Below are 27,829 nucleotides of genomic sequence, written 5' to 3'. Positions count from 1 at the left end.
CTTTGCACTTTTAAAAGGTGGGATGGCCATCTGGCCTGGCAGAGACAGTCATTTTACATCTCCACTGGTACATGACTGAAGTCATTTACCATTAAGTTCCATTTGAATAAAGTGGTAGTAGACATTTAGGTAATATTACAGGGCAATCAATGTTTAAGAGCCTTAGGGGTATGAGCTTTCCAAATGTAGTTCAGACCCAGTATTTTTAATACTTCGTGTGTGTGTGTGTGTGTGTGTGTGTGTGTGTGTGTGTAACCTTTTTTGGCCTTTTGGCTTTTCCGCACATAATGGAAGAATTTTCTCCCCTCTCCCTTTCCTTGCACATTCTGAATTGTTTAAGAGTTCCCTGGCTACAGTCCCCTCCCCCTCCCCTTTTCTTTTTTTACTACACTGGGTAGAAGAAGCATGAGGGAAATGTAGTTAAAATTCAAAATGCTTCCCTTTTATCATTACCATGAATCAACACAATAAATGAGCCCCTTCAGAGCACAGTAATAAGAATTTGATAAATCATCAGCCAAAAATTAACTAGATGTCAAAACAATCTTTGGGAAGTGTGATGGATTAGGGGTGATAGCAGCAATTAATCTCCCAGCATGAGTTCACCAGAGAGACACAATGTAGGGAGATGGATGGGGGGATTCAGGCCTGCAAGGTCAGGACACTACTGAAAGGAGTGGGTGGAGGGTGGAGGCTGGCAGGAGGAGGAGGGTGGAGAGAGGGAGAAGGGGGGGGTGGAAGAGAGGAAGAGGGAGAGAGAGTGAGAGAGAGAGAGAGAGAGAGAGAGAAGATGAGAATCCTCTGAGTCTGCAATCCCCACGCATCCTGCAGCTGCGCTAGAGGTCAGTTACATGCCTTTGAAAAGCTCGCTGCCTCCAGCTGCTCTCTGATGAGACAAGCACTTTTCCTCTTGCGCTAATAAATGCCACAACTCGGCTCATGGGGCTCAACACATGGCCTCCAAGAGTGGCAGACCTTACGGGGCTTAATTTAGAGAGCTGGGGAGCTCCGTGTAAACAACATCTAGGAGGAGCTAAGGGCTCTAGGAAGGAGGAGCAGGCAGGGATGGGAGGGAAGAGGGGAAACTGGAGTCTGGGAAGGGCTACAGCGCCTCCAAGCCAGGGCTCAGCTCTGAGCGCTCCAGGGCCCAGCATGGGGAATCTTGATGAATCCCGGAAAGGAGGAAGAGAGCCTCTGCAGGCGCCAGGCTCATCAATCTCCCTCTTTTGGACAGGGCTGCCTCTTGCATTTATTTATTTTTTCAGCAGAGTTCCTAATATTGAAAGGAATGGCAGTTTGGGGAGGATGCAGACAAGACCCTTGTTTTCCCCTCCCTGGCAATGCTGGAGTCCTCAGGTCTGTCAGTATTGCCACAATTTTGTGGTCATGGGCTCATGGGTCTAGACTGGAAAAATGCAGCCTGAACTGATGGGGCTGATGGGGAGGGAGGTGGTGAGAGAGGCAGGAAGGAGGAGAAAGAGAAGGCCAGGCTCCGCTCAGCCAATCTGAAGATCAGATCTTAAACAGTCATGGGAAACAATACTAAGGAGAGCCCTGCCTGGTCCTCTGTGATGCCTGCAATATTTGGGATGCACTGGGTCAGGGCCTAGGAGCTGGAAAACCTGGGCTGTTCCTTTAGTCTCCTCCAAAAACAGAGTTCTGTTTGACTAAGAGTTAACAGAACTCTTAGTCAGGGCTTTGATGCTGCTCCTGTTGACATTTGTAAGTGCTTCCTGCCTAGGCTTTATAATCATGAAACAATCATAACACCTGATGACTCTCTAATGCTTTTTTTGTTTACAAAGATCTGTGCAAATCCTAGGTCTCTCCTGGGGGAGTCTTGATTGTTTTTCATGACACACCTTCCTAGTGGACAACAGAATACTAGAGCTTAGCCTATTCAAAACTCCCCAAATCTCAGATACGGAAAGGCAGGCCAGAAAGGTTCAATGATTTGTGGCATATCATTAGACTGATGATAAGGGAAAAAAAAATGCCTATGGAATTCCCTACCCGGGGTGCCTTGAAGGGCATTGCTTGTCTTTAAATTCCATGGCTTCGATATTGGTGGTTCGGGGAGGTGGGATGACTTAGTCTTGTGTCTAACCCTACTCAGATGCACAGGTATGATGGGAAGTTGAACACTTTTTAGAGCAAAGACTTAGTTAGCGTTATCTATCTAATAGCTGCCAGGAAAGAAGGATGGTAACCTGGTCAATCTTCAAGAAAACTAAGGAAGACTTACAATGTAACTGACCTCTGTGGAAGTGCTTTCCTTGCTACTTACTAGCTGTGGACCCTGAGTTAGTTACCCAATTGCTCTGTGTGTCAGTTTTCTCATCTGTAAAAGGCGAATGACAATCATTCTACCTTGTAAGTTGATATGAAGATCAAATGAGTTTTGTGACCAATGCTTGCTATGTAGTCCTTCAAAATGTTGTTACCATTCTTCTGTAGTTGACAACCTCATCCTTCGGTCATCATGACCATGACCTCCCTATTGGCTCCATGGGTTGAAAATGTTCAGAGCAAAGCTGTAGAGCACACTGTGGCTCTTACTCTATGGCTAGGAGCTGATAGGAGGAGGCCTCTATGAAACTGGTGAGAAGGCTAGGGGTGCTGGCCCAGGCCACCCAGGCCACCTGGCCTTCACACTCTGGCTGGTGCTATAGGGTGAGGTCCCAGGATGTCATCCTCTTCTCCAGAGTAGCCTCAGCGGACCACCCTGCTTCTTCCCCTCTACAGGCCATCTCACTAAAGATTGGGTGTTCAGCCTTCAGACAATATTCTGCTTCTGTGTAGTACTTTCACCTTTTTCAAGCATCTTCTCATACATTATCTTGTTGTGTCATGTGCACTTTGATGAATGTAGGACAGTCATTCTTCTCTTTCATTTTCCCGTGAGCCAGATTTAATGAGGGAGTTTCTGGATTATCTTGGTAAGTTGGAGACATCTGCCTAACTTATCCATGACTTATTTTTCCTGCTACCAGATTGTTCCAAATGATTGTGCTGGCTGTGAGTTTAGAAGATCTGGCCTTTTGCAGAAATCCTGCTGTTCTCTTTTCAGCTTCCGGGTAAGGGAAAGGCCATTGGGGTTGCTCTCTCCTAATGAGAAGTAACTGTGAACACCAATGGATTCTGGAGAGATGAAGCTTCTCTTTGGGGCTGACAGTCACAGAGAATCCATACCTGTTCTTTTTTCAATTTGCTCAATACAGCATTGAGCGTTTCAACAGATTCTGTGCCTGTACTATAAACGTGTATAAATACTAACAGACGTACACGTGCCTGCACAAACCTGTATCCGTAGTCACAGATTCTATCACATACTCACAGATAACATATACTCACAGATGTAAATACACAGTGTTATCACACAGTTGCATACTGTCACACCCATAGAGTCACACAGAGGCACACAGGCCGAGGCATGCATACATCCACACACAGTCACATATACAAACACAAAGGCACACTGATTCTCTCTCTCTCCATTCTCTCTCTCTCTCTCTCTCAGTTTTATACACACACACACACACACACACACACACACACACTCTTAGACAAAGTACCAACCCAGAAAAGAAATGCAGCAGAGGCGTTTGTAGCATTGCATACCCAGCTGGGTCTTGGGAAAGAGTCTCCTCTCCAGCGCATCATGGAGGGATGAGCTTTTGAGAGCAGGTGCTGGGTACCATCCCTGATTTCTTGCCGAGATTTCTATAGAGCTAATAGAGATCTCTGTCAGAGCTAATCTATACCCTGGATGTTTGCTGACTACCCTGATCCTCAGGAGGCAGGTGTTCAACCCAGGGACCAGAGTCGAAATTATTGGGAGACATAGTGTTACGAGTCGACTTGTTTTGTCCTCCTGCAAAAGATATGTTAAAATTCTAATCCTCAGTACCTCAGAGGTTACTTTATTTGGAAATTGGGTCATTGCAGGTGGAATTACAGGCATACCTCACAGATATTGTGGCTTCAATTCCAGACCACCATAATAAAGTAAACATTACAATAAATTGAGTCACACAAATTGTTTAGGGTGGTGATTGCTGAAGGTTGGGTTGGCTGTGACAATTTCTTAAAATTTTTAAGTTTCTTAAAATAAGATAACAATGAAGCTTGCCATACCAATTGACTCTTCTTTTCCAGAAAGATTTCTCTGTAGTATGTCATGCTGTTTGATAGCATTTAACCCACAGTAGAACTTCTTTGTAAATGGAGTCACTTTTCTCAAACCTTGCTGCTGTTTTATCAGCGAAGTGTACATAATATTCTGAATTCTTTTTTGCCTTTTCAGTAATGTTCACAGCATCTTCACCAGGAGTAGATTCCATCTCAAGAAACCACTTTATTTGCTCATCCATAAATTAATCATCTGTTCAAGTTTTGTCATGAGATTGCAACAATTCAGTCACGTCTCACTGAGTTAGGCTCCACTTCTAGTTCTCTTGCTGTCTCCACCACATCTGTAGTGACTTTCTCCGTTGAAGCCTTGAACCCCTCAGTGTCATCCATGAGGACTGGAATCAACTTCTTCCAGACTCCTGTTCATAAGAATATTTTGACCTCCTCCCATTAATCATGAATGTTCCTTTTTTTAAACCAAAAAACATTTTTCATTTAAAAAAGTATTTACAACACATAAAACACGGCAAGATTTATTCTTTTTTTCTCATTTCTGGTATGGGACCTTTGGCGGCTCCTCCACTATTGCGCTGTTGCTCTCCAAGCCAATGTTACTATCACTGGTTCCTTCCTCTGCCATACTGTCTACCCCCTCTTGCCCACTCTCCTTGTCCTCAGGAGTAGACGTGCCTTCTTCACTGTTCTGTTGGCTCTCTGTCGTTTCTTCAAGGCATGCCTCATCCGTCTCCATTGGAATGTTCTTTGTCATCTTTCTTCTCCTTGCCTTTGCTGGCTGCTTGTTTTTCCTTAGGAACAATGCTGCTCTGTCTATGCTCAGCTTGCTCTGCCACCTCCTTCTCCCTTTTCTCCTGCCTTTTGTGGGCCTGTTCCTCCGCCTGTGCAATCTCAGCTGCAATTTTCTCCATATCCACTTCTACTTTCAGACCACACAACCTTTTAAGTTCATCGTTAAATGAATCTGTGCTTTCCAGGTGTTTCCTCTTCTTCTCCTGGTGTCATTCCTCTATTTGAAGAAGTTCAGCTTCTAGTTTTCGCTGATGAATGATTAAGGACTGGACCTGCCATTTGAGGATCTGCATTCTAACTGTTGTGACAATTGACCAGACATCTGGCACGCTCTCACTAAGGATTTCACTGATGAGGCGGTGGTTTCTCTGGAAATGGGCGGTGGCTATATGCTTCATTGGAAAGCTGTCATCATAATCATCTGGATCTTCAGGAGGCTAAATGTTCATGTATGGTTGTCCTTTCTCCATGCAAGACTGTCTCTGTCAACTTTCTTCCTCTAAAGCAGCTTCTGCACAACTTTTTGCATTTATGTAAGCAAGGTATCTGGGGGATTTATGACAGGCCTTCATAGATTCATTGTACTCTATCTTTTCTGCTTTGCATTCATTTAAATATTCGTGTTTTTCTTTACCAGTGAGATCTCACCACATGCCACCAATAATCTTGCCAATCTCCCACAACTTTAAGTCAGGGTTGGAAGCCTTTACTTGGTCCCAGACCTTTCTGCCTGTACCTCATGTAGGGCATCAGCAGCTTATCTGGTGGCTTTGGGGATTTTGGTATCGTAATACCAGAGGATGCGGTGACCTGGCTGTTGGTGTCTGGATTCCCTTCAAGCCTGTAGTTGTTGTAGGTGAGATGACTGTATGGATTGTATCTCACAAACCCTGGTGTGCTGGGCATTTGTGTTGCAGGAGCTGGGGTGGGAGGTGGAGTGTAAGACGGTCTTTCCATGGGCAGAAAAAGTGGCTGCAGTTCCGGCTTCGCTTCCCTTTGTCCCGCACCATGATTGTTCTTAATGACATCTAGAATTGTGAATCCTTTCCAGAAAATTTTCAATTCACTTTGCCCAGGCCCATCAGAGGAATCAAATCCTAGGGCACCTATAGCCTTACAAAATGTATTTCTTAAATAATAAGACTTGAAAGTCAAAATTGCTCCTTGATCTAGGGGCTGTTGAATGGATTCTTTGTTATCAGACAGGAAAACAACATTCATCTCTTTGTACATCTTTACCAGAGCTCTTAGGTGACCAGGTTCATTGTTAATGAGCAGTAATTTTGAAAAGAATTTTTTTTTCGAGAAGTAGGTCTCAACAGTGGGCTTAAAATATTCAGTAAAACATGTGATAAGCAGATGTGCTGTAATCCAGGCTTTGTCATTCCATTACTGGAGCACAGGAAGAGTAGATTTAGCATAATTCTTAAGGGTCCTAGGGTTTTCATAGTGGGAAATAAGCGTTGGCTTCAACTTAAAGTCCCCAGCTGCACTCACTCCTAACAAGAGTCAGGCGGCCCTTTGAAACTTGAAACCAGGCACTGACGGCTCCTCTTTAGCTGTGAATGTCCTAGAGGACATCTTCTTCCAATAGAAGGCTCTTTCATCTGCATTAAAAATGTGTTCTTTAGTGTAGCCACCTTCACCAATGATCTTCACTAGATCTTCTGGATGACTTGCTGCAGCTTCTACATCAGCACTTACTGCTTCACTTGGCATTTTATTTTACAGAGCTGGCTTTTTTCTTTAAACCTCATGAACCAAGCTCTGCTAGCTTCCAGCTTTTCTTCTGCAGCTTCCTAACCTCTCTCAGTCTTCACATAACTGAAGAGAGTTAGGGCCTTGCACTGGATTAGGTTTTGGCTTAAGGGAGTATTATGGCTGGTTTGATCTTCTATCTAGACTACTAAAGTCTTCTCCATGTCAGCAATAAGGCTGTTTCACTGTCTTATCATTTGTGTGTTCAATGGAGTAGCACTTTTAATTTCCTTCAAGAACTTTTCCTTTGCATTCATAACTTGGCTGTTTGGTGCAAGAGTCCTAGCTTGCAGCTTGTCTCAGCTTTTGACCTGCCTTCCTCACTAAGCTTAGTCATTTCCAGCTTTTCATTTAAAGTGAGAGAAGCGCGATTTGTCCTTTCACTTGAACACTTACAGGCCATTGTAGGGTGAGTAATTGGCCAAATTTAATATGTTGTGTCTCAGGGAATAGGAAAATCCCAGGAGAGGGAGAGAAATGGAGAAACTAGCAGTCCATGGTGCAGTTTGTATACATTTAGAACATATACAACATTTATTAAGTTCACTGTCTTATTTAGGTGTGGTTCACGATGCCCTGAAACAATTACAATAGTAACATCAAAGATCATGGACCACAGACCGCCAAGACAGACAAAATAAATGGTAATAACAAAGGGTGAAATATTGGGAGAATTACCAAAATGGGACACAAATACACGAAGTGAGTCCATGCTGCTGGAAAAATAGCACCAGTAGACTTCCTTGTTGCGGGGTTGCCACCAACCTTCAATTTGTAAAAAATGCAATTTCTGTGAAGGGCAAGAAAGTGAAGCGTAATAAGATAAGGTGTGCCTGTAGTTACATTAAGATGAGGTTGTGCTGGAGTAGGTTGGGCTCCCAATCAAATATAACTGGTGTGTTCATAAGAGAAGAGAGACACTCAGGGAGAGGTCACACGATGACAGAGGCAGAGATTGACATAGCTGCCAGCCACACAAGGCCACTGATTGTCTGCACACCACCAGAAGCTAGGAAAAGCCAAGGAAGGACTCAGAGGGTTCATGTCCTTGCCAACACCTGCACTTTGGAGTCTTAGCCTCCAGTGCTTAACTGTGGTTGTAAGTTGCCCAGTTTATGGTGCTTAGTGAAGGCAGCCCCAGGAAGCTAGGATATATGCATAATTTGAAGGAAAAAAAGATGTATTTAATATTTTACCAGAATTTTCTATGTGGAAAATCAGAACAAAATCCTCTTGTTCTGAAAAAACAGACATCTCAAATAAAGCGCCCACATTCCTCTAGGCTTCTGCATACAAGTAGAAGGCGACGGGTCTCTGCTCAGACCCTCCTGTGTGTCCGCATGTCACCTGGTCTGGGGTAGGAAGTGGCCGTCTTGTCATGGCAGCCTCCAAAACCTGCTCCTCTGCCCCAGCTCCTCTCTGGCTTTGGGTCCTCGCTCCACTCTAGCCACACAGACAGCCTCCCTTTTCTCAGACTCTCCAGGCAAGCCCCCTCCTCAGGCCCTCACTTAAGCTCCTCCCCTGACTGGAAGGTTGGGACCCAGGCAGCACCCTGGCTCATTCCTTTAAACCTTTGCTTAAATGTCACCTGCTTGGTGAGACCAGCAATTCCTAACAATCACTCCTCCTCATTTCCCCTGACTTTGCTTTAATTTTTTTTTTCCAGAGAACCTATCGCTTTCTGACATACCATATAATTGACTGATTATGTAGATTGTGTATCTCCCCATGAGAATGTTAGCTCCAAAAGAACATGGTTTTTTTTTTTTTTCCTGTTTTTCATGCCCTGTTCCTAGAACAGTGTCTGGAATACACTAGGTGCTCAATACATATTTCTGAATGAATGGAAACTTAGTCTCCTGTGTATCTGACTTTCATCAATGTTACCCTCTGGGAAGAAGGAGATCCCTGAAGATTTAATGTTTAGACTTATATGGAGGAGATACAGGTTTAAGAAATGAAGAAGCTGCTGGGCGCAGTGGCTCACGCCTGTAATCCCAGCACTTTGGGAGGCCAAGGAGGGCGGATCACAAGGTCAGGACATCAAGACCATCCTGGCTAACACAGTGAAACTCCGTCTCTACTGAAAATACAAAAAATTAGCTGGGTGTGGTGGTGGGCGCCTATAGTCCCAACTACTCGGGAGGCTGAGGCAGGCTAATGGCATGAACCTGGGAGGTGGAACTTGCAGTGAGCCGAGATTGTGCTGCCACTGCACTCCACAGTCTAGCCTGGGTGACAGAGCAAGACTCCGTTTCAAAAAAAAAAAAAAAAAAGAAGAAGAAGAAAAAATGAGAGGCTGTGCAGGGCAGTGGCAAAGGCCTTGAGCTGGGGCCTTGAGGGTCTCATCTGTAAAAGACAGATGAAGCCACCGGTTGCCTACAACCCACTTCACGGGCATGTTGGGAGGATGAAGAACTTGATGCATTTTAAAGTGCTCTGAGGTCCTTAAACAAAAGACATGCCATGGATATGGAATGTTATTACATAAACTAAACCCAGAAGTGTATCAGGAAATAGCTGAACTGAATCATAGCCAGTCTCAGAGCAATTTTTTTGCCTAAGAAATTTAATAGAACAGTCTACAAAACTATGATGCAATTTTCTTTCTTATCAACTGTTCCTACCTTCTAAATTTTAGCACAGGTGCTATCTTCTTTTTTCCTACACAGTAAACAGATCCACGATAAAATTTTGGGATTGGTCTGAGGGTGGTTGGCTGTGCAAATAACTGGGCCATAAAAGTGTCTTTAGAATTTTTCTCTCTCTCTTTTTTAAACAGTGGTTCTTCTCATAGGAATAAAATGTATTACTCAGAACAAATGGCTGTGTATTTAATTATGTCGAACCTTAACACTTTTTTTTTGTTTCATATTTCATGTGTTCTGTGTTGTGTAGGGGATATTGAGAATTAGACTTTGTGGTATTCCTTCTTTTTTTTTTTTTTTTGATGGAGTCTTGCTCTGTTGCCCAGGCTGGAGTGCAGTGGCATGATCTCGACTCACTGCAGCCTCCACCTTCCGGGTACAAGTGATTCTCCTGCCTCAGCCACCTGAGTAGCTGGGATTACAGGCACCCACCATCACACCTGGCTAATTTTGTATTTTTAGTTGGCCATGCTGGTCTCGAACTCCTGACCTCGTGATCTGCCCGCCTCGGCCTCCCAAAGTGGTGGGATTACAGGCGTGAGCCACCACGCGCAGCCTATTCCTTCCTTTTAAGGGCAGTACACATAACTAGAACAGCAGTCATGAATGTCAGAACTACTGAGTGCAGCCTGTGAATGAGGTTTCCCTCCTCTGGCTTCTCCTCTTGCTGTTCAGTGCCCTCTGCTGTCTGGAAGGAGCCTGCTAATGCTTGGGTTAACTGCCTAGCCTACTTATATCACACAATGATTAGTTTTTCCTTCAGGTGATTTTACTAATAGTATGAACTGGCACCCATTACGATTCTGAATCCTATTAGGTTGCTGGTAAGTGTCTGTTATTGGCCATCCCCCTTGTTTAGAAAAAGATATTAACAAGGAAGGGTTAACTTGCAAAAGTTGATCCTCTATTCTCGGTTCCTACCTTCCTGGAGGCCTAGCCCAAGGATAGATGGAGTGAACTCCAGGCAGGTGTGTCACGTTGTATAAAGGAGTAACTTAAAGTTCAGTTAGTACTTTAGTTCTGAATAAACATAGCTCTGGAAAGTCCCCTTCAATCCTGACTGTCCCATAGATAAATCTCCAGTCTTATACGTTAGGGCTTTCCTCCTAATTAACCACATTTATCAAAACATTTATTTTTTGATAATTACTATTTAAATTATTATTATTATTATTTGAGACAGAGTCTTGCTCTGTCACCCAAGCTGGAGTGCAGTGGCACGATCTCAGCTCACTGCAACATCCACCTCCCAGGTTCAAGCAATTCTCCTGCCTCAGTCTCCTGAGTAGCTAGGATTACAGGCATGTGCCACCACGCCTAGCCAATTTTTATATTGTTAGTAGAGACGGGGTTTCTCCATGTTGGCCAGGCTGGTCTTGAACTCCTGACCTTAGGTAATTTGCCCACTTCAGCCTTCCAAAATGCTGGGATTACAGGCGTGAGCCACCGCGCCCAGCCTAAAACATGATTTTTATCTCAGAAGGGAGAAAGTTGTAGTAGTTTAGACTTTGGACATTGGGGCTGGGTTAAAAATCTAGGTTTTTCCCTTTTACTAACTGTGTAACATTAGGCAATAATCATGTTAGCTTCATTTTTCCTATCTGTAGAAAAAATATCACCTACCCCATAGGGTTAATTTGAAGATTAAATACGAATATGTAAACAAAATTCTTATTTAAGGTTCTGGTATATTGTAAGCACCAAGTACATATTTTTTTTCATTTCTCCTTCATGTTTGATTCTAATTCCAAACTCAAAAGATATCTTTATTTCTTAGTTCATATAAAGGATTTCCTAGTCATCTGTGTATCTTTTTTCTTTAATATGATATTATCCTGGCTTGTTGGGTAGTAGCAAAGAGAAAAAGGAAAGAGAAGAAGATGAGAGAAATGGCTGCCGAAACACTTTCAATTCCACCTGTTATTATTTTGGTAGTTGTTGACGCTGCAAATGAGAACCAGAACATGTGGCTGGTAGATCACTCCAAAATGTTTTGTCCTTCGCTTAAAAAGATGTAACTTGGGCTTAAATAAGGTATGACACATCTGCCCAAAAGCAGATAAGGAAAAGTCATTCATCTGGAAGGGAAGTATTCTAGGATTCAAAATTTATAAATATTATACCGACCTATTCTTGACTAGCATTGAAACATGGGAAATCAACAATGTTTACTTAATTCCACTGATTTGTCATAACATTCACTGTTTGTGCTTTTATTTCCTATGGCCCTGAAAATTCAGAAGCAACTTCCAAGAAAAGTAGTTTAGGTTAAAAATCACCATTTTCGGCCGGGTGCAGTGGCTCACACCTGTAATCCCAGCACATAGGGAGGCAGAGGGGAGTGTATCACCTGAGGTCAGGAGTTCGAGACCAGCCTGGCCAATATGATGAAACCCCATCTCTACTAAAAATACAAAAGTTAGCTGGCCTTGGTGGCACATGCCTGTAATCCCAGCTACTCAGGAGGCTGAGGGAGGAGAATCACTTGAGCCCAGGAGGCAGAGGTTGCAGTGAGCTGAGATCGTGTCACTGCACTCTAGCCTGGGTGACAGAAGGAGACTCCGTTAAAAAAAAAAAATCACCATTTTCCCCCTTTAACCTGAGAGTCAGTTGACTGGAAAACAGGATGGTTCCCAGCAAGCATATAAAGCAGTTGGACCACCATGACTGCCTTCTGAAGATGCTTCCCGGAGAACAAAGCACATCCTCTACAGAAACCTCTTGATCACCAAGTAGGGATGACACTTCTTTGTAGATGGAACACTATGAAGTTCTACCAAAGGAAGCTGTGGAGTTTTCAGTCTGAATTCTCATGAACTTTCCCTGCCTGGGTGATTTGAGATGCTTGTGCCTAAAACAGCTTTCTAGGCTGGGCTATTTCTTCCTCATCTTACCAACATTAGAGTTCTTTGAACTTTCAACATCTTTTACCAGAGAAATGGAAATAAAATGAGGAAGTAGGTAGACGGAGGTATTAGAACCATTTGCTCCTGAGTTCATAGTCACACTTACTTCAACACATCTCAACCTTTACAAAACCATTGGGATGAAGAACACAGGGGAAATTCTCTCAAAAGGGATTTTTTACTATACTGGTTCTAACCAGTGGCACACAGAAGGAAAATAAGTTTTTTAAAAAATTTTGTTTGTGTGTTGAAAGAACTTGTTATTTGTGGGTAGACCAATAGGATTGTGTTGTTCTAATTATGCACAGAAAATATCAACAAAGTTAGCAGTAGAAACAGAGTCTCCTGTTATTATTTACATGAACTATCTGCCTCAGTCACTATCTTGGTGCACATGGGATCTCCATTTTTGTTGGGATCCATATATTGTAATGAAAAAAATAATGAATTTGGACTTACTTGCATTTGAATTCCTACTTCATAATTTATGGTGTGACTATGACCATCATTTATTTATCCAATTGATGTGGTGTGGCTCTGTATTCCCACCCAAATCTTACCTTGAATTGTAATAATCCCCACGTGTCAAGGGCAAGACAAGATGGAGGTAATTAAATCATAGGGGTGGTTTCCCCCATGCTGTTCTTGTGATGGTGAGTGAGTCTCATGAGATCTGATGGTTTTATAAGCATCTGGCATTTCCCCTGCTTGCACTCATTCTTTCTCCCACCACCCTGGGAAGAGGTGCCTTCCACCTTGATTGTAAGTTTTCTGAGGCCTCCCCAGCCATGTGGAACTGTGAGTCAATTAAACCTGTTTTCTTTAGAAATACCCAGTTTGGGGTATTTATTCACAGCAGCATGAGAATGGACTAATGCACCAATACTTATAAATATCTGCTGTGGAATATTTCCTGTGGCAAGTGTGTGTTGTGGCAAAGTAGAGGGAGTCACAGAAATAAGTAAAATATTATTAAGAGGAAAACTTCAGACAAATTAAAATTGTCTAAACAGAGCTTAATTGAGCAAAGAATGACTCATGAGTCAGGCAGCCTCCCAAACCAGGATAGGTTCCAAGAGACTCTGGTGCTGCTGTGTGGTTGAAGATTATTTATGGACAGAAAATGGAAAATGACATACAGAAAGCAGAAGCGAGGTACAAAACAGCTGGAATTGCAGTTGACCAACCAGCTTCATCTTGTCTGCTGCCCAGAAAAGCCAATGCACCAAGAACAGCATGTTTTGCAGCAAAGAAAGCATTTAATAATTGGAGGGCCAGCCAAGTGAAAGGACAGTAGATAATTGTCAAATCTGTCTTCCCAATAATTCAGAGGGTAGGGTTTTTCAAGAATAGTTTAATGGGCAGGGCAGTGGGGAATGGGGAATCTGGGTTGGTTGGGTTGGGAATGGAATCATAGGTCAATGAAGCAGTCTTCTTGTGCAGAGTTAGTTCCCTGGGTGCGGATGACAAGACCACTTATGTCAGTTTCTTGGTATGGGTTAGTAATCTTGTTGGTGCCAGCTGGTCTATCAGAATGAAGGATCTGAAAAATACTTTAAACAATAATCTTAGGTTTATAAGACTGATGTTATTTCTAGGCACAGCTACATGACTCTTGAACCATAATTCTGACCTGTGGCTAATTTGTTAGTTTTACAAAGGTGGTTTGGTCCCTGAGTAAGGAGGGGATTACTTTCAGAAGAGACTGTTATCATCTCTGATTTAACATTAAACTCTAAACTAAATTTCTCCCAGAGTTAACATGGCCTATGCTCAAGAATGTACATACACAGATTTTGAGGTTAGAAGCAAGATAAAGTCAGCTATGTCGGATTTCTCTCACTGTCATACATTTTGCCAAGGTGGTTTCATATAGGTTACAGCTTGGTGTTTCCCTTATTTGAATATGATTTGAACAGTTGGCTGCCTTCAATTGGCTGAAACTCAGTTACTGGTGTAAGAGTAGGTTATGGTCTGTTTACACATCCAGTTAAGTTATAGTTTACTATGTATGGAGAAACTTTTGGGCCAAACCGATAATATGTAAGGAGGCAGTTTTAGGTTAAACTTATTTTAACACTGTGTAACTAGTAATGTGTAGCCATAGTGTCTCATAGGAAGCGCAGAAGAACAAGCAGAGCTATGCTCAGAGACCCCTAAGTTCAGCTGGGGTGGGAGTGTTCAGAGATTTCTTGGAGGTTGTTTGAACTGCATCCTTGAAAGGTCAGTAGAAGTTAGCAAGCTGGTGTGTCAAGAAAGGGAGGCATGAATCAAACATATTGAAGAGCACAGGAAGGTCATGGAGATGAGAAGCTGAAGGTAGACCTGTACATGGAAGGGTGGGTAAAGGTATGGTGTGGCGATGGCGAGAAAAGGTGCTAGGGACATGAGCAAAAGCTAGAGTATGGAAGTCCTTGTATAACATGCCAAGGCCTTTCAGATCTCTTCTTAAGGTGATGGAGACACTTGACTCATCTTAAGAAGTAGATTGATTGCCTCAGGTTTTCAGCACAGAAAGACCATGATGATGGTGACATGAAAGCCTGCCTGGAATGGGGAAGTCCACACCTTCGAAGGCTTGTGGGAGCAAGAATCTTAGATTGGTTAGAGGAACATGGGGCTTGCTGTGAGACCATGTTTGTGGAATATCTAGGCACTGATGCCCTCTTCCCGGGTGAGAATGGAATGAGAAAAATAGAAACATGAGGGCAGGCCTGAGGTTTGTCAGGTCTTAAGGCATGGTGGAGGAAGGAATGTAGATAGAAAAGGCAGACAGGGGCAGACAGGGAGGAAGGAGGAAAGACTGGGAGAAGGCAAGGAAAGAGGTTTAGAGAGGGCAGGGTTAGCAGTGGTGTCAAATACTTCTGGGGGGGTCACATGGGTTAATTGTAAGAGAACATCTGCTAAGTATGAGAACTTTGATGATAATTAACAATAAAATTATTCCAGAGAAGACAGGCATAACTGGGATTGAGAGCAAAGGCAACATCTGGTGACTCCTCTACTGACACATCTACATTTCTACTCTTACCCTCTTCTCGTGGGTTTCCTATTAGTGATAAGGAAATCCTTGGAAAATGGTTGTTGCAGAAATTCCATCTTCTCTTTGTGAAGCCACATATGTTAAAAGAGTTACATTCAGTCTTCCTCTTAGAGCCAACTAGGGAGCATCATTACCAAGAGGAAAAACATCAAGTTACTTTGCATTTTGAAACTGAAAAGTAGGCAAAAGAGGTTACATGGATTTACTCAGTTCCAAAAAAATGAAAAGAAAAGAAGAAAAAAAGACACACCGCGATCACAATTTCTCTAAGCAACACCATAAGTGCTATTATCCTCTGTGATTATTTTGACTTGATTTGAAATGTTTATTCAAATACTTACATGAATGACTAATCAAAAGGATTGTTAAAACTGCCTTACATATGTAAGACACCTTCACAATAATAACAAGGTTTGCTGGGAAGTTATATTATGTTTTTAATTGCTTTTGTCAGTCAAAACTATCTGCTGAGCCCCCACTTGAAGCTGAATGCTGCATTTGAGCTGGGGATAGCAATACAGAGAAAGCCCAGGAAACCCTTGATTACTACCAATGCTTGAGGCATGCGTGTTCTGCTTAATTAGATTTTCAGGTGAGCTCCTGCTGAACCCTTTATGAACCATCATAATTTTTGTTTCAAGTTTTAAAGAAATCTTGGTCAAACTTTCTGGAAAGACAAAGACCCTATCATGACATCTCTTCTCTGGTTCTAATTGAAATAATCAACATGCTCTAAAAATAGGAGAAACCCTGTATCAGTACAGGAAACAGAGGAGGGAAGTCATTCATGGGGAAAAAATTGAAGACATTTCTACTGGATACAGCCCAGAAAGGTCACAGTTGAAGTACAAAAGCATCAGCTTTGGAGGTAGATGATCAGATTTCATTTCCAGCTTTGCCAACCATTGAGCCACTGGGCCCTACAGTTTACTGGTGGCTCAGAATTCTCATAAATAAAATGGAGCTGCAGGATCTAATGACTTGCTGAGTCCTCTTTAGTTGTAGGTGTCTATGACGCCACATTGGTTAAGTCACAGGCAGTATAAAGTGGTTAACAGCATTTGTTCTACAGTAGGCCACATGGGTTCAAATCCCACATATTTTACATTCTAGCTATGTCATGCTAGACAGATCACTTGAATTCTCTAAGCCTCAGTTTGCCCATCTGTAAAAGGGGTATAAAAATTCCTACCTCTCCAGATTCTTGTGAAGACAAATTTAGATAATATATGTAAAATCCTTAGCAAAATGTCTGGTGTATTAAACACTGGGTAACAGCTATTATTATTATCATCATAATTATTTATTTTACCAAAGGACCATCTCAAGAAAGTTATAATCATTTCTGTGCATACATATATTCATAAATGCAGTTATTATAACTCTTGTTTGGAATGTGGAAGCAGATATCATCATATGCATATATATGTGTGTGTATACCTATAATATATGTATATATGTGTGTATTGTTAATCATATACACTGTACACACATGTATATGAAATATATGTGTACATATGTGATAAGGAGATGTTGGAATGATTAGTGACCAAAGATAAAGATGATGAATTTTGAATGGTTTTCCATAGTATATGAATTTTAAGTGTAGTTTTGACAGGATGAAAAAAGTCAGAATAGGTTAGGCAGGAGTCTTATTAGTTTGCATAAAAAGACCAAAAAGTACATTTGGCTAGTTTGTTTAATTGATATATTTAGTAAAAACAAGCAAGGAAGCCCAGGAAGGGTCCTCAGCAGCTACCTCGGCCCAGTAGAGAACCTGTGCTTGACTCTCCTCTTCAGCCTTTGGAGACATATTAGTGATGGGGGTGTCTTCAAAGTCTATCAGAAGCAGCTCCAGAGACACCATCACCCCCATGGATTTGTCTGTTAAACTACAGCTAGAATCCAAAACTCCCAAGGCAGAATCTAATGGGGTGGATCAGTTACCATTCAATATGGCACACTCTTATTGGGCAGAGTTCTTGGGCCAGGTCAGCTCTGAGGCTGTGGAGTTTCTCGGTTTACATTTGCCTAGAGTATTGTTAGGGGTTGAATCGTGTTTGCCTAAAAGAGATGTGTTGAAATTCTAATGCCCCTGTGCCTCAGAATGTGATCAGATTTGGAAATAGTGTCTTAACAGAGGTAATCAAGTGAAAATGAGGTTGTAAGTGTGGGCTGTAATTCAATATGGCTAGTGCCTTTACAAACATGAAAAATTTGGATACAGAGACAGACATACATAGAGTGAAGACAGTAGGAAGACACACAGGGAGAATGCCCTATAAGGATAGAGGCAGAGACTGAATTATGCTTCCACAAACCAATGAACATCTGGGGCTACCAGAAGCTGGAAGAAAGGATCCTCACTCTACAGATTTATAAGGGAGCAAGGCCTTGCCAACACCTTGATTTTGGACTTCTAGCCTCCGTAACTGTGGGACAACATATTTCTTTGTTCTCAGCCACCAACTTTGTGGTTTATGGCAAACCTAGGAAATGAATACAAGTAACCTTCCTGGTCTTGTTTTTTGTGGCCAGGGTGGAAGTTCACATCATCCAAACCATGCCAATTCCTGAAGAAGGAGCAGCAGAAGTCAGCTTTTCCGGGGAGGTGGTGCGTATTGCAGGAGTGCAGCATTTCGTAGATTGATCAGCGTAGACTTGATTTGATTAAGATGAGGCTTCAGCAAATGTCTGATGAGGTTTTATGCCTTGGTGTTTCACAGCATTATTCACTTATATTTAGATGTCCAATTACTCAATTATATGACTAGATAATGTCCAACCAATAGACTGTGATGTCCTCGAGGGCTGGGATCATGTCTTGCTATTGGCAGGCAGTGTCGTAGAGCGTTGTGGCTCTGGAATCACCCTGCATGGATATGAATCCTAGCTCTTCCAGTTCCTTAACTTACGCCTCCATTTCCTCATCTATTAAACGAAGACGATAATATCATAATAGTACTTATTTATTGACCTATAGATCAAGTGAGTTATCTTATATCAGGAAATTAGGTATAATTTCCTGCTGGGGACAAAGTAAATATCCCATCAATATTAGCTATTATATTAGTTTTCATATTTCCCAGAACCTATCATAGGCCACATTATGCATTATGAACTCAATAGATATTTCTTGAAAAATAAGAAAAATCGTGTTGTTTTGAGTGAAATTGTTACACTTGGCCAAGTGATGTGGGGGAGGACATACCAGGGGAGTGCTGGAGATTTTAATCGGCCTAATCTTTGTCTGCAGCATTAATCACTGAGAAATAGAAATGTAGGTCCTCGTGGCCACAGAGCCTCGTGTTTTCTTTAGTGTTTGGTACAGGACCAGGATTGAGACCCTTTGAGCTCTCACGTGTCCCTGACTCCTTTCTTGGGAGTCTACGAGGCAAGAGACACAGGACAGGCCACTTAGAGGAAGCCTGTTACACACCTGCTGGGTTCACAAAAGAGCCATTAGCCACCAGGACTGATGATTCATTGCCTGCAGAGTGATTTGGGAAAGAGGTTTCCAATCCAATCCAGCATAAGACAGAGGGGGAAACAGTTAGCATTTACACTACTGAGAAAAGGAAAAGAAAGAAAAATGATCCATTACTTGTTAACAGAGTAAAGCCTGTGGAATCTTTCTGCTTTTTGCTTGTGGGGGGAAAAAATAGAAAGGCAAGATGATTTCCTTACTAGGTAATGTACAACTGCTTTCCCCTTCCCACTGTTGTTTCCAAACCATTTCACTGACTTTTATTCATCACTTCCAAACTCACGCAACATTTGTTTAAACTTCTGAAGCAGTGTCAACATTGCCAGGCCACAGAGCCTCTGCCTAATATCACCACAAATTCATATGGACCCCTAGCCAAAACGGTGATATAGAAAGGCCCATTATAAAGCTAGGTGTTCCCGTTGAAATCCATGGAGACTCTCCCTCTTTGAGCCTTGCACTCTCGGCACTACGTAGACATGAGTCTTTGCAGCAAGTCTGAGATTTAAAACCTTGTCATTCAGCAATGTAAACACACACTTTTGATTGACAATTCTTACTTTTAAAGGGAATGGAGCAGGCAAAAAGGTATTTGTGAGTCCCTCTGCAAGGCACTCGTGATGCTGTATTTTTAGCCTGGGCTCAGCCCTCTTATTTAATGATCGACAGATATGGAATCTTCCAGGAACATGATGCCATATCAGCATGACCAGCTCTGTCACTGGTTACTATATCTTCTCTCTCCCTGGCTGGGGCAGCAAGCATTCTCCCATCCTTAAAATGACATGTCAATGGCAGTTCACGATGTGCCAATATTTGGGGTCTTGGCTGCAGACGCCTTCCAGAGCACAGCACCCCTGGGACTGGACAAGAAAGAGCCATGTTCAGGCCAACCTGCTAATGCGCCAGCCCCTTAGCAGAAGAAGTTCCTTTCTCTTGCCCTCATTCTTTCCTTCTGAGAAACTCGCCATCTGAAGTCAAGTGTGCCTCTAACACTTTCAGGAGATTATCACTTTCCTCTTTGTCATCTTTAAAATTTTATTATTGCCTTCAACTCCACCTCAGTTTTCAGGACTTGATCCCATTCTTTTCATTTTGAAAATAGCCCGGGGCCAAGACGGAAAAAGAAACAACCTGCAAACCAATTTTTAAGCAGTTTTTAACTTACCAAAAATGTCAAGTTATTGCACCTTTTAAATCTCAATAGATCTATTTGTAGAAATTTTACCAAAATCAGCAATTTCCTTGTTCTCATCTTCCCTTAATCACTCCTCCAATGAGTTTGGGCAGAAGTACCCCTGTGTCCAGGTGGCTGTGGGAGGCCCTGTAATTGGGTGTAATCAGATCCCAGAGGAGCTTTTCTGATGAGGCTGAGATTCTTTTGACAGGAACTTTTGAGAAGTAGAGTCGATGTAATGAAGTCCAGAATTTTCCAGACTCCTCTTAATATATCCATCATGTCCAGCCACATCATTGACATGTTGATTCTCTTGTTTCTGATTTCAGCTGTCAGAGTCGGTAAAATTGCCCCGGCAGCTTTAGCATATGTGGCAGAACACTGACAAGATGTTACTTACACCTAATTAAGGCTGAGAGCATCATAACGGTCCCGGCATGCTAGCAACCTGATTTCCTCTGGTTTCGAGTTTTCTGGATCTTGACCTCAGCACTTTGAAAGTCAGGAGAATTTGATACAGGGACGTTTAGGAATATTGCCATCGCCACACTTTGACTTCTATATCAAAATGGAAAACAGCAGAACAAAGAGAATTTGGCAAAAGAGATGGAAACATCACACCTAGAGGGTCAGAATGGGATAGCTGACCTGATAAGAATGACTGGACGGACTAAATGACCTTTGGCTCTCTCCTGCTGTTTTTACTTTGTCTCTGTGAATGGGGGTAAATCCAGCAGGACAGGTAGTAGATGGATAGTAAGAAAAATCACACGCAGGAAAGGGAAAGAGGAAATGAATACTGGGCTTAGCACAATGACTGAATGTGACAGTGCTAAGCTTAATCACAAGCAACTGTTTCGAACAATCATTATTAAAAAGGCTGTGGGATATACTCCAGGGAAAAGAAAACATCCCCAGTGCTTGAGTCATTTAAAAGACATTTAGATGGAACCCTCCGCAGTGGCGCAGGCTGGAATTGCTCTTTTGTGGCCTGGGCTGGGGACTGGTGCCCGCCCCGTTCTGACTCTTCAGCCTCTACCTTTGTCCCCTGCTGACATAAGGCTGCTGTGATGGACAAGCCGTTCCCTCACATGGCAGAGTGAGGTTACCGAAAGCCCCAGGATGTAGAACAGTCTGACCTCTCCTCCACCCCCTCTCCCAGCCCCCTGTAAGAATTTACAAATCCAGTTAAGGGTGAAATTTTGCCATTTCCTCTGTGGAACACAGAGGTTTTATGCGATGACAAGTGAATGGATTTCTTCTCTGCTGAAGTCTCCAATTCTCATACAGTTGCCAGAGGCAGAAAAAAAAAAAATCAGCACTTTGGCAGCAATAAACAGCCTTTTGCTTTCAAAAATGCTTCCAGGTTTTTTTTCTTCTCCTCTCTCTTTTAAAAAATTTCTTCTTTTATGTATGTGTGCATGTAGGAGGGAGAGTGATATTTAGTTTCCTTTTGCTTGGTAGGAGATAAGGAACATTTGAGATGAAATCACAAATTGTCCAGCTCCTTGTCGGATGGATCAGTGAGGTTTCTCTTCTCTTCCCTCTTTGCGAACTCCAGGGTCTCGTGAATTCCTTGGCAGGGGCCTGTTCTTCTCTCGTAGAGGGTTAGTTACAAAACACATTCATAATGTTCCTGGCTAAATGTCCCAGCCAGGAGTCAAGAAGAACTCAATTTCCTGGCCTGACTTTTTTGGACTCTGACCACTCCAGGTGTTGCGACTGCTCAGGAAATAAGAGGCAGAACATGTGTGCGTGTTTTTAAAAAAAGCACAGAGCGCTTGCTGGGGACCCAGATGCGTAGCTGGGCTATTGGCCTGCAGCACAAAGTAGATCCTGAAAGAAAAAGGAAAGAAAAAAGAAAGTTAATAATTATCGTAAAAACAAGATGGAAAGTTTCAGGGATTTATGTGATTTGATAGGATAGGCTATTTCTGAGCTTCCTGTGAAGCCAGGCAACATCTCCCCTGGGCGATGCATGGATGGGTTATTTCAGCATTGGGAAGTTGGGGAGGAGGTTTAATCAAAGGGCTCAATGTTTTGTTGACTTCTTCATGAGAAAAAAGATGAGAAAAAAATCAGGTTCATTTGAATACTTAGCAGACTTAATAAGTTTAACAAGAAAACGGTTTTACCTTGGTAACAGCCAGGCTCAAACTAGTACCCCTGAGGAACTGACTGTTATCCACTGGAGAATCCTGTGTTTTAAAATCTTCTTCCTTTCCTTACCTCAAGCTGGAACAGAAGAGCATATCAAACACAAGTGCCTTGCCTAAGCTGTCCATATAGGGCAAACCTCTGGCTTTTCTGATTGGCACAATCTCCTAGTCTTGCTGGGAAGGCGAACATCAGGTCATCATAGAAATTTTGAACTGGAAGGACTGCAGGGTTTATCTTGCCAACCATCACACTCCTAACCACCACCATTTAAGGGATTAGGAAACGGAGACCCAGAGGAATTACATGACTGGCTGAAGGTTCACAGGTGATTAGTAGCATAATTAAATTCCATGACCAGAGGATAATCCTCTTTATTCCTTGCAGAGTTCCTTCCCCTTTACCAACATTTCTTGAAGTATGCACTGTGGAAGAATGCCAGCTCTATATAGTATGTTAATACATTTTATGCAAAGCAGCTGTGGGTAGGGAGGAGAGAGAAAGAGAAAGAGCGATCTTTGAGAATCTTGATTTAAGAACTTTAGAAAATGTTGGATTATGCTAAGTTAAACAGGTTTGTTTACAGTGATATTTCTCTCTTATAATTTGATAACTCTTTTTGGTTGCAGCATCTCAAAAATGACTACTTCTGTAGAACACACTTAGGGTAATATTTCCTGGCATTCAGTTCAGCCCTTTTTCTGACTAGTTGAGTTAGCAAGTTTGTGTGCTTTCACTCATCTTGGCCTATAACTTTTCATTTGTCAACTACCAGGAAAAATGTTTTATTTTGGAATGAACATGAACCCTGCTTCCAACCTCAGTCCTGGCACATCTATTCATACCTCCCCAAATCAACCATTAACCCCTCTAGGCCTTAGTTGTTTCATGTGGAAGATGATGATTTGGATTCCATGATCCATAAGGTCCCTTTGATTAATTTACTATTTCTGAGTTTGAAACGTGGTTGTTTTCTGTCTGAGCTTGGAGGAAACATGAAGGTAGAGGAGATATGCCCAGTCTCCCACTCAGGAGGTTGATCTTAAGCTCTCAGGTTCTAAGGGATTTTTATATGGAAAGATTGTTCTCAGCAGTAAACAGCCCAGAAAAAAATATCCTAATACAAGCATGAGAATAATTCATAATGGATAGCCTGGAATCCTAAAATTCAGAGTTTCAGGTAAAAATTTTTAAAACATTAATTAGAAAGAAAAAGTATATCTTAAGTGTTTGTATTTCAGAGACAGCAAAGGCACCTTGAATTCTGGACTGAAGTCTACGTGGGAGCTTCCCTTCACCACTGCAGTTCCCTCTATTGCTGGTTCTAATGTGCACATGCAGTGTGCTCTTGGTACCTGGGCTGAAATTCTTTTTTTTTTTTTTTTGAGACAGAGTCTTGCTCTCTCATCCAGACTGCAGTACAGTGGCATGATCTCAGCTCACTGCAACCTCCATCTTCTGGGTCCAAGCAATTCTCATGCCTCAACCTCCCAAGTAGCTGAAATTAAGGTGCATGCCACTATGCCTGGCTAATTTTTGTATTTTAGTAGAGAGGGGGTTTCATCATGTTGGCCAGGCTGGTCTGGAACTCCTGACCTCAAGTGATCCTCCCACCTTCGCCTCCCAAAGTGTTGGAGCTACAGGTATGAGCCACTGTGCCCAGCCTGAAATTCTCAAGAGTGGCTGAAAACTATAAAGTATAATCTCAGTCCATTTTAGCAGAATATATGATTGCTTCCTGTAAGTAGGGTTGAAAGGGGTATTTATAGAAAAAAAATCAACAACAAAATCGAATGCTTGTCTATGGAAAATTCCCATTAAAACGATAGGCGTTCCTCTCAGGTACTAAGATTCCTCAGGTAACTGCCTGAGGTCCTGGGGCATCCAGGTAATCATAGATCATAATTTCTCCTCACCAGTTTGCATGTTTCATTTAGGTATTCTCCAAGGAGAGGGGTCCTTTTAAAGAATGAGTACCAAGCATCCACTCTAAAAGGAAGATGGAGAAAACCAGTGGAAGGCCTTCCTGTTGGGTATCATGTGGATTTGCCCTTGACTCTTGGGTTCACTCAGAGTCCTCTGGTGTCCCGTTTCCAGCTGAGCTGTGCATGCACCCTGGGGATTCAGTGGAAGAGGTGACATCTGCTGACCCTCAGTCATTAATCAAGCTGCCTGCGCAAAACCATTTCCCAGGCAGGGCTGCAGCTCTTGGGAGCTGCTGAATCAAATGGCGAAAGGCAAGAGCTTATGCCCTGTCCCTGAGTTCTTGAGAGGAATTAGATGATGGAGATGGGAGGGAGTTGATGGTAGATATGAGAGTAAAGAAAAGGGACTTGAGGGAAGCTGAATTGAGGGGATACGGCTGTCCTTTTAATTGTGGGAATTTTGGGGTACACATTCATCCTTCATACTGACTGATCAAACGACAATCCATTGACTTCAATACTGTGTTCGGTTGAAAAGGGCTTACCAGAAGACCTGTACCTTCAGCCTGAGGCTGCCTTGTGACATAGGGTGCCATCTTCCTCCTCCTTAACTCTAGAGGCAGCTTGCCCTTGGCTGTTTTCTGAAGGGGACCTTTGAATCCCAAGGGTGGAGGGTGTGGCCTTTGAGTTGTAACTACCGAGTAGCAACTCGTTACTTGGTAGCAATTTGCTGCCAAACACCTGTCTTGCTTCCAGGATCAATCTGAATCCAGCAGTGCTGAGAAAACCCAAGAACTACATGGCTGACATTTCCCATCAGAGAGCCAACAGGTCAGGTAGAAAAGCCGGGTCCCTCCATTCCTGATGTTCCCATCTTTAGGGAACATTCTCATCATCCTGCAACTGGTAACAATTTTCTAAAATTAGACTTTTTCTGTTTCATTCTCTCCCTTCTCAGGGCCCCTGGCTTTGCCTTCCCGCCCACCAGCCCTGGTTAATGGAGCTTTTGTTCTGCCTGATGCTGCCTTGCTAATCAGAGTGTATCATATGGGAGCTATCAGGAGAGTGGGGCCTGCTTCAAGAAGGAACACAGGTAATCTATGAGTAAGCCTTCGTGGTTCGGTGACAGAATGACATCCTAAAGAGGGTGGATGGGGTCTATGGATGTACGACACTAAGAATAGAAACCTGTTAGCTCTCACTCAAGGGTTTTCAGTTTTCATTAACCATGACTTCCTACACCTCTCTAATATGGAAATGTTTGTGGGTTTTTCCAGCTTCCCAGATCCCTTCCTGCTTTGAAGTGAGCTGTCATTTTCTAGATTGTTGTTGCCTGGGAAACTGTGGCCCAGTTTTGGCCTCAGAAGGCATTTTAGTGGGCATGAAAGACTTTCCAATGGCTACCCCTCCAGTAGGGGTCATTGCTTACAAAGCCATCTCCCCCTAAACAGCTCCATTTCAGCACAAAAAGTAAATGGAGCAGGAGGTTATGTTTACAGGTTGGGGCAGGTTTGCATCAAATACATTTCTGAAAAATACCTTGAAGTTCAGTGTTTTGTTGTAATTTCCTAAAGGAAAGAAAAGCTATCATTCATTCATTCATTCATTCATTTATTCATGTATTCAATACATGCTAATTAACATTATCCTAGGTGCTAGTAACACATGAACAATATGAACAAACTCTCCAAGTTCCTTCTGACTCTCAGGAGAGTCAGACAATAAAAATACCCAGACAAATAAACAAGATGATTGCTTTTATGATAAGAAGCACTGTTTGAGTGCAGAACACAGTAAACTTGTGTCAGAGTGTTCTTTACTCCCAAATTATGACAAAAATGAGACTTTTGTATTGTGCTTTACAACTAGCAAAACCTTTTCATCTATATCATCCTGTCCTCACAACAACCTCATTGGAGACACAGTGAGTATTATTATCACTTTACAGATGAAGCAATAGAAGCACAGAGAGTTTAAGGGACTTGCACAAAATCACATGTCGATAAACTATAGACCCAGTACTTAAAGCCAGATCTTCTCACTCTAAATTTAGTGCTCTTTTTCCCTGCTTTTCCAAGTCTCCACATCTCCAAGATTATGGGGTTCATGAGAGCTACTTTGATAACAGTCAGGGACTGATGATTGAGCAGAGAGAGGAAGGCGGGTTAGTGGGGAGGCCTGGGGAGCCCTTTAGCCAAGAATGAGTTTTTCACAAGAACAGGAAAGTTCCTTAAGTGGCCTTTGGCTTTGCAGAGGCTCTGCTTCATCTCTTCTTGACGTTGTCCCTGGGAAGAGGGGAGCTGGGGTGGATGCGATGGGGAAGGAAGGGAAGGTTGTCATTTCAATGTTGTCTGTTATTCATCCACATAGCCCCTGGGGCCCTATTTTCAGACTTGTCTGCTTGCCCAGAAAGGGGCAGGCCCAGGATTCACAGAAATTAGAAGCACATACACTTGGCCTGGCCAACGGCAATGATGAGGAGAGATGCATGCCGGTTTAAACCAGTGCCTTCAATGCTCAGGAACAGCATAGCTCTAGGAAGAGCAGGGAACTCTTTTCTGTCTGCTTAAAAGTGAAGGCCTCTAATCAGAATCAGAGCTTCATTGAATTGCAATGAATTTTGGCTACGACAGTCCAACAGCATTATTTCACAGACAAAGGACCGAGAGGTAGTGTGACTTGGCCAGAGTCATGCAGTGATTTAGTGAATACCAGAGCTGGGGCAGGGATGCAGCCCTTCTGACTCCTGACGCTTTGTCTCTCCTCCTCATCAGGTTGCCTTTAGAGTTGGCTACAAAACTTAGAGCTTGGTGATGGCTCAGGCACAAAAGAGCTGGCTGTACTTGAGGCTGATTTCCATTCTACCTGTGACTATTACGTTCAAGGTAGTGAACCCTTGAAGCCTCTGGCATCCTGATCCCGTAATTACTGCAGAGAAAAGAGGTAAATCAAGATCTGCTTGGGAAACAGCATCATCATCAGTTCTGGCATGTGCATCTAAGCAAGCCGTGCCTCTCAGGAAGGATCTCACTCTCTGTTGTAACTGTATCATACCTTTTACAAAAAGTCACTTTGAGGTCACTTTTTTTTTGTCCAGTATTTCAATACATTAAATGCAATTACTTCATTGTTGATTTACCTGTCATTACAGGCATGTGTTTGAACATGATTTATTGAGTGAGTTTTGTGCCAGTTGACTTGCAATAGATTGCACAATATTCAAAGGGGCTCATTTGCTTGGCATTACATTAGAGGCATGATGATTGCAACACAAAGCAATGTAAATGAATTCTGAGAGGCTCCATCATTCATGTTGTCATGTACTGAACCCTATTATTATTTATTACCATAATTGTACTGTGTTTCCTGGGGCGATAAATTAGGACTGATGGGCCCTACTGACAGTCAAGAGCTGGACTCGCTCTATATAATTTAATAGGGATACTGTAGGGTCTGTGTGTTTGGAGGAGATTTTGGTAGTGGTTAAAAAAAATGAAAGTTTTTTTTTTTTTTTTTTTTTTTTTTACAAAAAGTATAAAAACCTTCCAAAGTTCTTTTTTTTTTCCCCTCTCTCTCTTTAATGCCTTGGCTGCATTTTAAAGTCTTGATAAAAGCTGAGTTATAAGAAAGAAAAGTTCTGTCTTTCAGCACAAGATGGTTAGAGTTCATTGCCTCATGCCACAGTCCTTGCCACATCAAACACTTGTGGGTGGCATTAACTCTCAAACAAACCAGGCATTATCATGCCTAAGGAATCTAGAATCAGCTGCAAACCCAATGGTCAGCA

At 42.5% G+C, this 27,829-nt stretch overlaps 1 long non-coding RNA gene and 1 pseudogene across 2 annotated transcripts; one reads left to right on the top strand and one right to left on the bottom strand.

The window, feature by feature from the left end:
* The first annotated feature begins 762 nt into the window (after positions 1–762).
* LOC102127437 (uncharacterized) lies at positions 763–27,596 on the top strand. 2 transcript variants are annotated; one of them, XR_012416910.1, is made up of 3 exons: positions 763–842; positions 25,001–25,135; positions 26,817–27,596. It is a non-coding gene; the product is annotated as an uncharacterized lncRNA (long non-coding RNA). The 2 variants fall into 2 exon arrangements; XR_012416909.1 differs by lacking the exon at positions 763–842 and adding an exon at positions 24,786–24,873.
* On the bottom strand, positions 4,667–5,877 carry LOC102127046 (SWI/SNF-related matrix-associated actin-dependent regulator of chromatin subfamily E member 1 pseudogene; annotated as a pseudogene).
* Positions 27,597–27,829: the final 233 nt, after the last annotated feature.

Source organism: Macaca fascicularis, chromosome 8 (genome assembly GCF_037993035.2).
Source record: "Macaca fascicularis isolate 582-1 chromosome 8, T2T-MFA8v1.1".
NCBI classification, from domain to species: domain Eukaryota; kingdom Metazoa; phylum Chordata; class Mammalia; order Primates; family Cercopithecidae; genus Macaca; species Macaca fascicularis.
This window is presented reverse-complemented; position numbering and strand designations above follow the sequence as displayed.